The sequence below is a fragment of the Aythya ferina genome (assembly GCF_964211825.1).
Source record: "Aythya ferina genome assembly, chromosome: 1".
Lineage (NCBI taxonomy): Eukaryota > Metazoa > Chordata > Aves > Anseriformes > Anatidae > Aythya > Aythya ferina.
Window position 1 is genome coordinate 50,000,140 of NC_140296.1, and position 7,340 is coordinate 50,007,479.

At 47.4% G+C, this 7,340-nt stretch overlaps 1 pseudogene across 1 annotated transcript; it reads right to left on the reverse strand.

Moving 5' to 3' along the window:
• Positions 1–4,322: 4,322 nt before the first annotated feature.
• LOC311426713 (translation machinery-associated protein 7 pseudogene) lies at positions 4,323–4,646 on the reverse strand (annotated as a pseudogene). Its single transcript has one exon. The product of its transcript is annotated as a translation machinery-associated protein 7 pseudogene (transcript).
• Between the last annotated feature and the right edge of the window lie 2,694 nt (positions 4,647–7,340).

Genomic DNA, 7,340 nt, shown 5'->3' on the forward strand with positions numbered 1-7,340 from the left:
CTTGACCAGACCCATGACCATCTATCTCTGTCACACAGGTGGGACCCATCAGCTTTACCAGTCTTGCAGCAACAGTACAGCAGAATGTTGTTTCTATATAATACTCCCAAGTAGGAACACACCCAAGACTACAGCTTGTGACCTCTATTTATATTGTATTTACATTTATATATATTTATATAATTATCAATATTTATATCATATTCATATATATTATATATCACATATATAACATATTAATATATTAATATATATAATATATAATAATAATATATATCGTATATAATATTATATATAATAATATTAATATATAATAATATATTAATATATTATTATATATAATATATATAATATATATATATTATAGTATATATATGATATAGATTATATATTATATTATATATAATATAATATTATATAGCATAGATATTACATATAATATATTATATATGTGAATATATAATATATATAAAGTCTATATAGTATAATACATATTATATATATTATATTATATGTATTTATATTATATATATTTATATATTTATACTTATATTTACATGTATATGTGTATTTATATATTTGTATGTATGTTGTCCTTATATACGTATTCCTGTGACATTACCATTTTGTTGTGGTTTTCCATTACAGTAAAAAATGATTTTCATTACTTAATTTTAAATATTTTTATACATATACTTAATAAATATATCTATATATGTATAGTTTATCAATATATGTATAAATACAATTATACATAATTGCATATGCATTTATGTAGGCATATTTATACATATATGCACATATATGTAGGCATATTTACATGTCTATATATAATTTACAGATGTACAGATGTGTAAGGGTTTCCTTTGACTATAGGAAACAGGCAAACAGTCACTCAGTGTTCTTAGATCACATGGAGTATACATGTGCCAAAATAGTAGCTGTAACAAAATGCCCTTTTGGCTTACAGGTAACCTAGAAGGTGTGGAGGTGTGGCTTCCAGTGCTGTCCATAAATCACTAGGCATTCTGGGATCACATAGAATCACAGAATCACAGAATTTTCTAGGTTGGAAGAGACCTCAAGGTCATCGAGTCCAACCTCCAACCTAACGCTAACAGCCCTCCACTAAACCATATCCCTAAGCTGTACATCTAAGCGTCTTTTGAAGACTTCCAGGGATGGTGACTCCACCACTTCCCTGGGCAGCCTGTTCCAATGCCTCACAACCCTTTCTGTAAAGAAGTTCTTCCTAACATCTAACCTAAAACTCCCCTGGCTCAACTTAAGCCCATTCCCCCTCGTCCTGTCACCAGGCACGTGGGAGAACAGGCCAACCCCCACCTCTCTACAGCCTCCTTTAAGGTATCTGTAAAGAGCAATAAGGTCACCCCTGAGCCTCCTCTTCTCCAGGCTGAACAAGCCCAGCTCCCTCAGCCGCTCCTCGTAGGACTTGTTCTCCAGGCCCCTCACCAGCTTCGTCGCCCTTCTCTGCACCCGCTCAAGCACCTCGATGTCCTTCTTGTAGCGAGGGGCCCAAAACTGAACACAGTACTCGAGGTGCGGCCTCACCAGAGCTGAGTACAGGGGGACGATCACCTCCCTAGCCCTGCTGGTCACGCTGTTCCTAATACAAGCCAGGATGCCGTTGGCCTTCTTGGCCACCTGAGCACACTGCTGGCTCATATTCAGCCGACTGTCCACCATCACTCCCAGGTCCTTCTCTGCCTGGCAGCTTTCCAACCATTCCTCTCCCAGCCTGTAGCCCTGCTTGGGGTTATTGCGCCCCAGGTGCAGGACCCGGCACTTGGCCTTGTTAAACTTCATGCAGTTGACCTCAGCCCATCGGTGCAGCCTATCCAGATCCTCCTGCAGAGCTTTCCTACCCTCAAGCAGATCGACACACGCACCTAACTTGGTGTCATCTGCGAACTTACTGAGGGTGCACTCGATGCCCTCGTCCAGATCATCGATGAAGATATTAAAGAGGACCGGCCCCAGCACCGAGCCCTGGGGGACGCCACTAGTGACTGGCCTCCAACTGGACTTGGCTCCATTCACCACGACTCTTTGGGCCCGGCTATCCAGCCAGTTTCTAACCCAACGAAGCGTGCGCCAGTCCAAGCCAAGAGCAGCCAGTTTCTTGAGGAGAATGCTGTGGGAGACGGTGTCAAAAGCCTTGCTGAAGTCAAGGTAGACCACATCCACAGCCTTTCCCTCATCCACCCAGCGCGTCACTCTGTCATAGAAGGAGATCAGGTTCGTCAGGCATGACCTGCCTTTCATAAAGCCATGCTGACTGGGCCTGATCGCCTGCTTCCCCTTCAAGTGCTGCATGATGACTCTCAGGAGGATCTGCTCCATGAGCTTTCCTGGCACTGAGGTCAAACTGACAGGCCTGTAGTTTCCTGGGTCTGCCCTCCGGCCCTTCTTGTAGATGGGCGTCACGTTTGCTAGCCGCCAGTCGATTGGGACCTCCCCCGATAGCCAGGACTGTTGATAAATGATGGACAGCGGCTTGGCCAGCTCCTCTGCCAGTTCCCTCAGTACCCTTGGGTGGATCCCATCTGGCCCCATCGACTTGTGCACATCTAAGTGCCGTAGCAGTTCACCAACCAGTTCTTCATGGATAATGAGGGCCACATCCTGCTCCCCATCCCCTTCCACCAGCTCAGGGTACTGGGTATCCAGAGAACATCCGGTATTGCCGCTAAAGACTGAGGCAAAGAAGGCATTGAGCACCTCCGCCTTTTCCTCATCTCTTGTAACTAAGTTTCCCCCCGCATCCAGTAAAGGATGGAGATTCTCCTTAGTCCTCCTTTTTGTGTTGATGTATTTATAGAAACGTTTTTTGTTATCTTTAACGGCAGTAGCCAGATTGAGCTCCAGATGAGCTTTGGCCTTCCTAATTTTGTCCCTGCACAGCCTCGCTACTTCTTTAAAGTCCTCCTTAGTGGCCTGCCCACTTTTCCAAAGCTTATAAACCCTCTTTTTCCTCCTAAGATCAAGCCACAATTCTCTGTTGAGCCAGGCCGGTCTTCTTCCCCGCCAGCTCGTCTTTGGGCACGTGGGAACAGACCGTTCCTGCGCCATTAAGACTTCCCTCTTGAAGAGCGCCCAGCCTTCCTGGACCCCTCTGCCCTTCAGAACCGCCTCCCAAGGGACTCCACCAACCAATGTCCTGAGCAGCTCAAAGTCAGCCCTCCGAAAGTCCAATACAGCGGTTTTACTGGTCCCCTTCCTGGCCTCGCCAAGAATAGTGAACTCCACCATTGCGTGGTCACTCTGCCCTAGACAGCTCCCGACGATCACGTCCTCCACCAGTCCTTCTCTGTTTGCGAAGAGAAGGTCTAGCGGGGCACCTCCCCTGGTAGGCTCACTAACCAGCTGCGTCAGGAAGCTATCTTCCACGCTCTCCAGAAACCTCCTAGACTGCTTTCTCAGGGCTGTGTTGTGCTTCCAGGATATGTCAGGGAAGTTGAAGTCCCCCACGAGTACAAGAGCTGATGATTTTGCAACCTCTTTCAGCTGCCTGTAGAATTCCTCATCCGTCTCCTCATCCTGGTTCGGCGGTCTATAGCAGACCCCGACCAGGACACTAGCCTTGTTGTCCCTGCCGATCCTAACCCAAAGGGACTCGACCTTGTCATTCCCAACCTCGAGTTCTACAGCCTCGAAAGACTCTCTAATATAGAGAGCCACACCACCACCCCTTCTATGCTGCCTGTCCCTTCTATAGAGCTTATAGCCAGGCATTGCAGCACTCCAGTCATGAGACTGGTCCCACCACGTCTCCGTGATGGCAACCAAGTCGTAGCCTGCCTGCCGCACGATGGCTTCCAGCTCCTCCTGTTTGTTACCCATGCTGCGTGCATTGGTGTAGATGCACTTCAGCTGGGCCATTGCCTTATCCTCCGGCCTTGCCATTGTTCCCCCTGGCACAGCCCCAACAATCCTAGCCTCAGCCCCATCCCCCTTCCTACCTAGTTTAAAGCCCTCTCAATGAGCCCTGCCAGTTCCTGGCCCAGGATCCTTTTTCCCCTAAAAGATAGGGACCCGTCTGCGGCCATCAGGCCAGGTGCTGAGTAAAGTGCCCCATGATCAAAAAAACCCAAGATTTCTGCGTTGGCACCAGCCCCGGAGCCACGTGTTTAACAGGTGGGCTTTCCGTGTCCTCTCTGAACTCCTCCCTGCCACCATAGGGATGGACGAAAACACCACCTGCACTCCCGCTCTATCCACTAACCGACCCAGCCCCCTAAAGTCCCTTTTGATAGCCTTGAGGCTTCTCTCTTCGATGTTATCACTGCCCGCCTGGACTATCAAAAGGGGGTAATAGTCAGAGGGGCGTACCAGCTTAGGAAGCTACAAATATTAAAAATAAATTTTTTTAAAATAAACTTCTTTATTCCACCACTGGCGAGGGGCCCTTTTCCAGCAGCCTTTGCTTTCATCTCCTCAAGTTTCTTTTGCTCCTCCTTCTGCTTTTGTTTAAACGCCAGATCTGTCTCATCCAGGTCCTTGGTCTGCTTCTTCGGCTGCTTCAGCGGCTTCTTCTTGCCGCCCTCCCGGCCCGACATGGCGCCCGCCCCGCTCCGCTCCGCGCCGCTCCGCGCCTCAGCCTCCCGCTTCCGCCCGGCCCCGCGCCTCAGCCGCCGCCGCCGTCCAATTACTATATACCATATACCATATGGTATATGGTATATAGTAATGCTAAAAATTGCAGCCTGTGGGAAAAAGGGACAAGCCTGACGTGAGCAGAAAAAGGATTGGTCTTCCGGGACCAGGTCAGGTGATCTGAAAAAGGAGTGTCATAGAATGTTTAATTTCCTATTCTGCACGGAGGCTGTCCTCTAACTACTGGCATGATACATTCTCTAATTCACATCTCTAGCATGCAGAAAAGCCACGCTCTATCTTGTCTGTGTTGCTTCTGATTGACAGATAAAACACTTTTCATTCTGAAGAAAATTAAAAGACAGAATATAATGGTAAATGAAACAGAAACGACAGCAAAACTCTTCAATATCTTCAGTAAACCATATCACTAAGCTCTACATCTAAATGTCTTTTAAAGACCTCCAGGGATGGTGACTCCACCACTTCCCTGGGCAGCCCATTCCAATGCCTCACAACCCTTTCAGTAAAGAAGTTCTTCCTAATATCCAACCTAAAACTCCTCTGGCATGACTTTAGCCCATTCCCCCTCGTCCTGTCACCAGGCACGTGGGACAATAGACCAACCCCCACCTCGCTACAGCCTCCTTTAATGTTTTATTACTCCCTAATAAAGAGTGACAAGGTCGCCCTTAGCCTCCTTTTCTCCAGGCTGAACAAGCCCAGCTCCCTCAACCGCTCCTCATAAGACTTGTTCTCCAGACCCCGCATCAGCTTTGTTGCCCTTCTCTGGATTTGCTCGAGCACCTCCATGTCCTTTTTGTAGCGAGGGGCCCAAAACTGAACACAGTACTCGAGGTGCAGCCTCACCAGAGCTGAGTACAGGGGGACAATCTCCTCCCTAGCCCTGCTGGTCACACTGCTTCTTATACAAGCCAGGATGCTGTTGGTGTTCTTGGCCACCTGAGCACACTGCTGGCACATATCCAGCCGACAATCCACCATCACTCCCAGGTCCTCTGGAGGATCTCTGCCAGGCAGCTCTCCAACCACTCATCTCCCAGCCTGTAGCTCTGCTTGGGGTTATTGCACCCCAGGTGCAGGACCCGGCACTTGGCCTTGTTGAACTTCATGCAGTTGGCCTCAGCCCATCGGTGCAGCCTATCCAGATCCTCCTGCAGAGCTTTCCTACCCTCAAGCAGATTGACACATGCACCTAACTTGGTGTCATCTGCAAACTTACTGAGGGTGCACTTGATCCCCTCATCCAGATCATTGATAAAGATATTAAAGAGGACCGGCCCCAGTACCAAGCCCTGGGGGACACCACTAGTGGCTGGCGTCCAACTGGATTTGACTCCATTCACCACGACTCTTTGGGCCCGGCTATCCAGCTAGTTTTTAACCCAACGAAGTGTACACCAATCCAAGCTATGAGCAGCCAGTTTCTTGAGGAGAATGTTGTGGTCAATGTTGTGAGGAGAATGAATGGTGTCAAAAGCCTTGCTGAAGTCAAGGTAGACCACATCCACAGCCTTTCCCTCATCCACCCAGCGCGTCACTTTGTCATAGAAGCAGATCAGGTTCGTCAAGCAGGACCTGCCTTTCATAAATCCATGCTGACTGGGCCTGATCACCTGTTTGCCCTGCAAGTGCTGCATGCTGACACTTAAGAAAATCTGCTCCATGAGCTTCCCTGGCACTGAGGTCAAACTGACAGGCCTATAGTTTCCTACCCCCCAGCCCTTCTTGTAGATTTGCATCATGTTTGGTAGCTGCTAGTTGACAGTTGACCTCCCCTGATAGCCAGGACTGCTGATAAATGATTGAAAGTGGCTTGGCCAGTTTTTCCGCTAATTCTCTCAGCATGTGTGGGTGGATGCCACCAAGCCCCATCAACTTGCAGACTTGCATACATTTAAGTGCTGTAGCAGGTCATCAAACCTTTTCCTCCAGCTAGGTGTGACTACAGGTAATATCTCTATACAGTTGTTATATTAAACTACATATACCAGACTGGTACAAAATCTGAAAAGTGTTGAACTGGGCACTAATGTGTCCAGAAAAGTGCTGACAGTGCTTATCTACATGTACGTCAGTAGATATGAGCAGAGTCATCTATCAGAATTGTTAGGATGGTATTTGATGAAAAGTAAAAGGCCACTTCTGAACTAATTAATCACTTTATCCTGCCTTATCAGTCTGGTGGCTTTCTACGATGTAGTGACTGCATTAGTTGATAAAGGAAGACTGATCGATGTCATCTACCTGGACTTCTGTAAGGCATTTGACACGGTCCCACATGACATCCTGGTCTCCAAATTGGAGAGAGATGGATTTGAAGGGTAGACCATTCAGTGGATAAGGTTGAAGCTTGAAGGCTGCACCCAGAGAGTGGTGGTACCATGTCCAGATGGCAGATGATGATGAGTGGTGTCCCTCAGGGGTCTGCTGTGGGATTGGTACAGTTTAATATCTTTATCAACAACTTAGATAATGGGATTGATTGCACCCTCAGCAAGTTTGCAGATGACACCAAGCTGAGTGCTGCAGTTGATACAACAGAAGGAAGGGAAGCCATCTAAAGGGACCAGGACAAGCTTGAAAAGTGAGCCCGTGTGAACTTAATGAGGTTCAATAAGTCTAACTGCAAGATGCTGTGCCTGGGTTGGGGGAATCCCAGACATGAGTAGAGACTGGGTGAAGAACTCATTGAGAGCAGC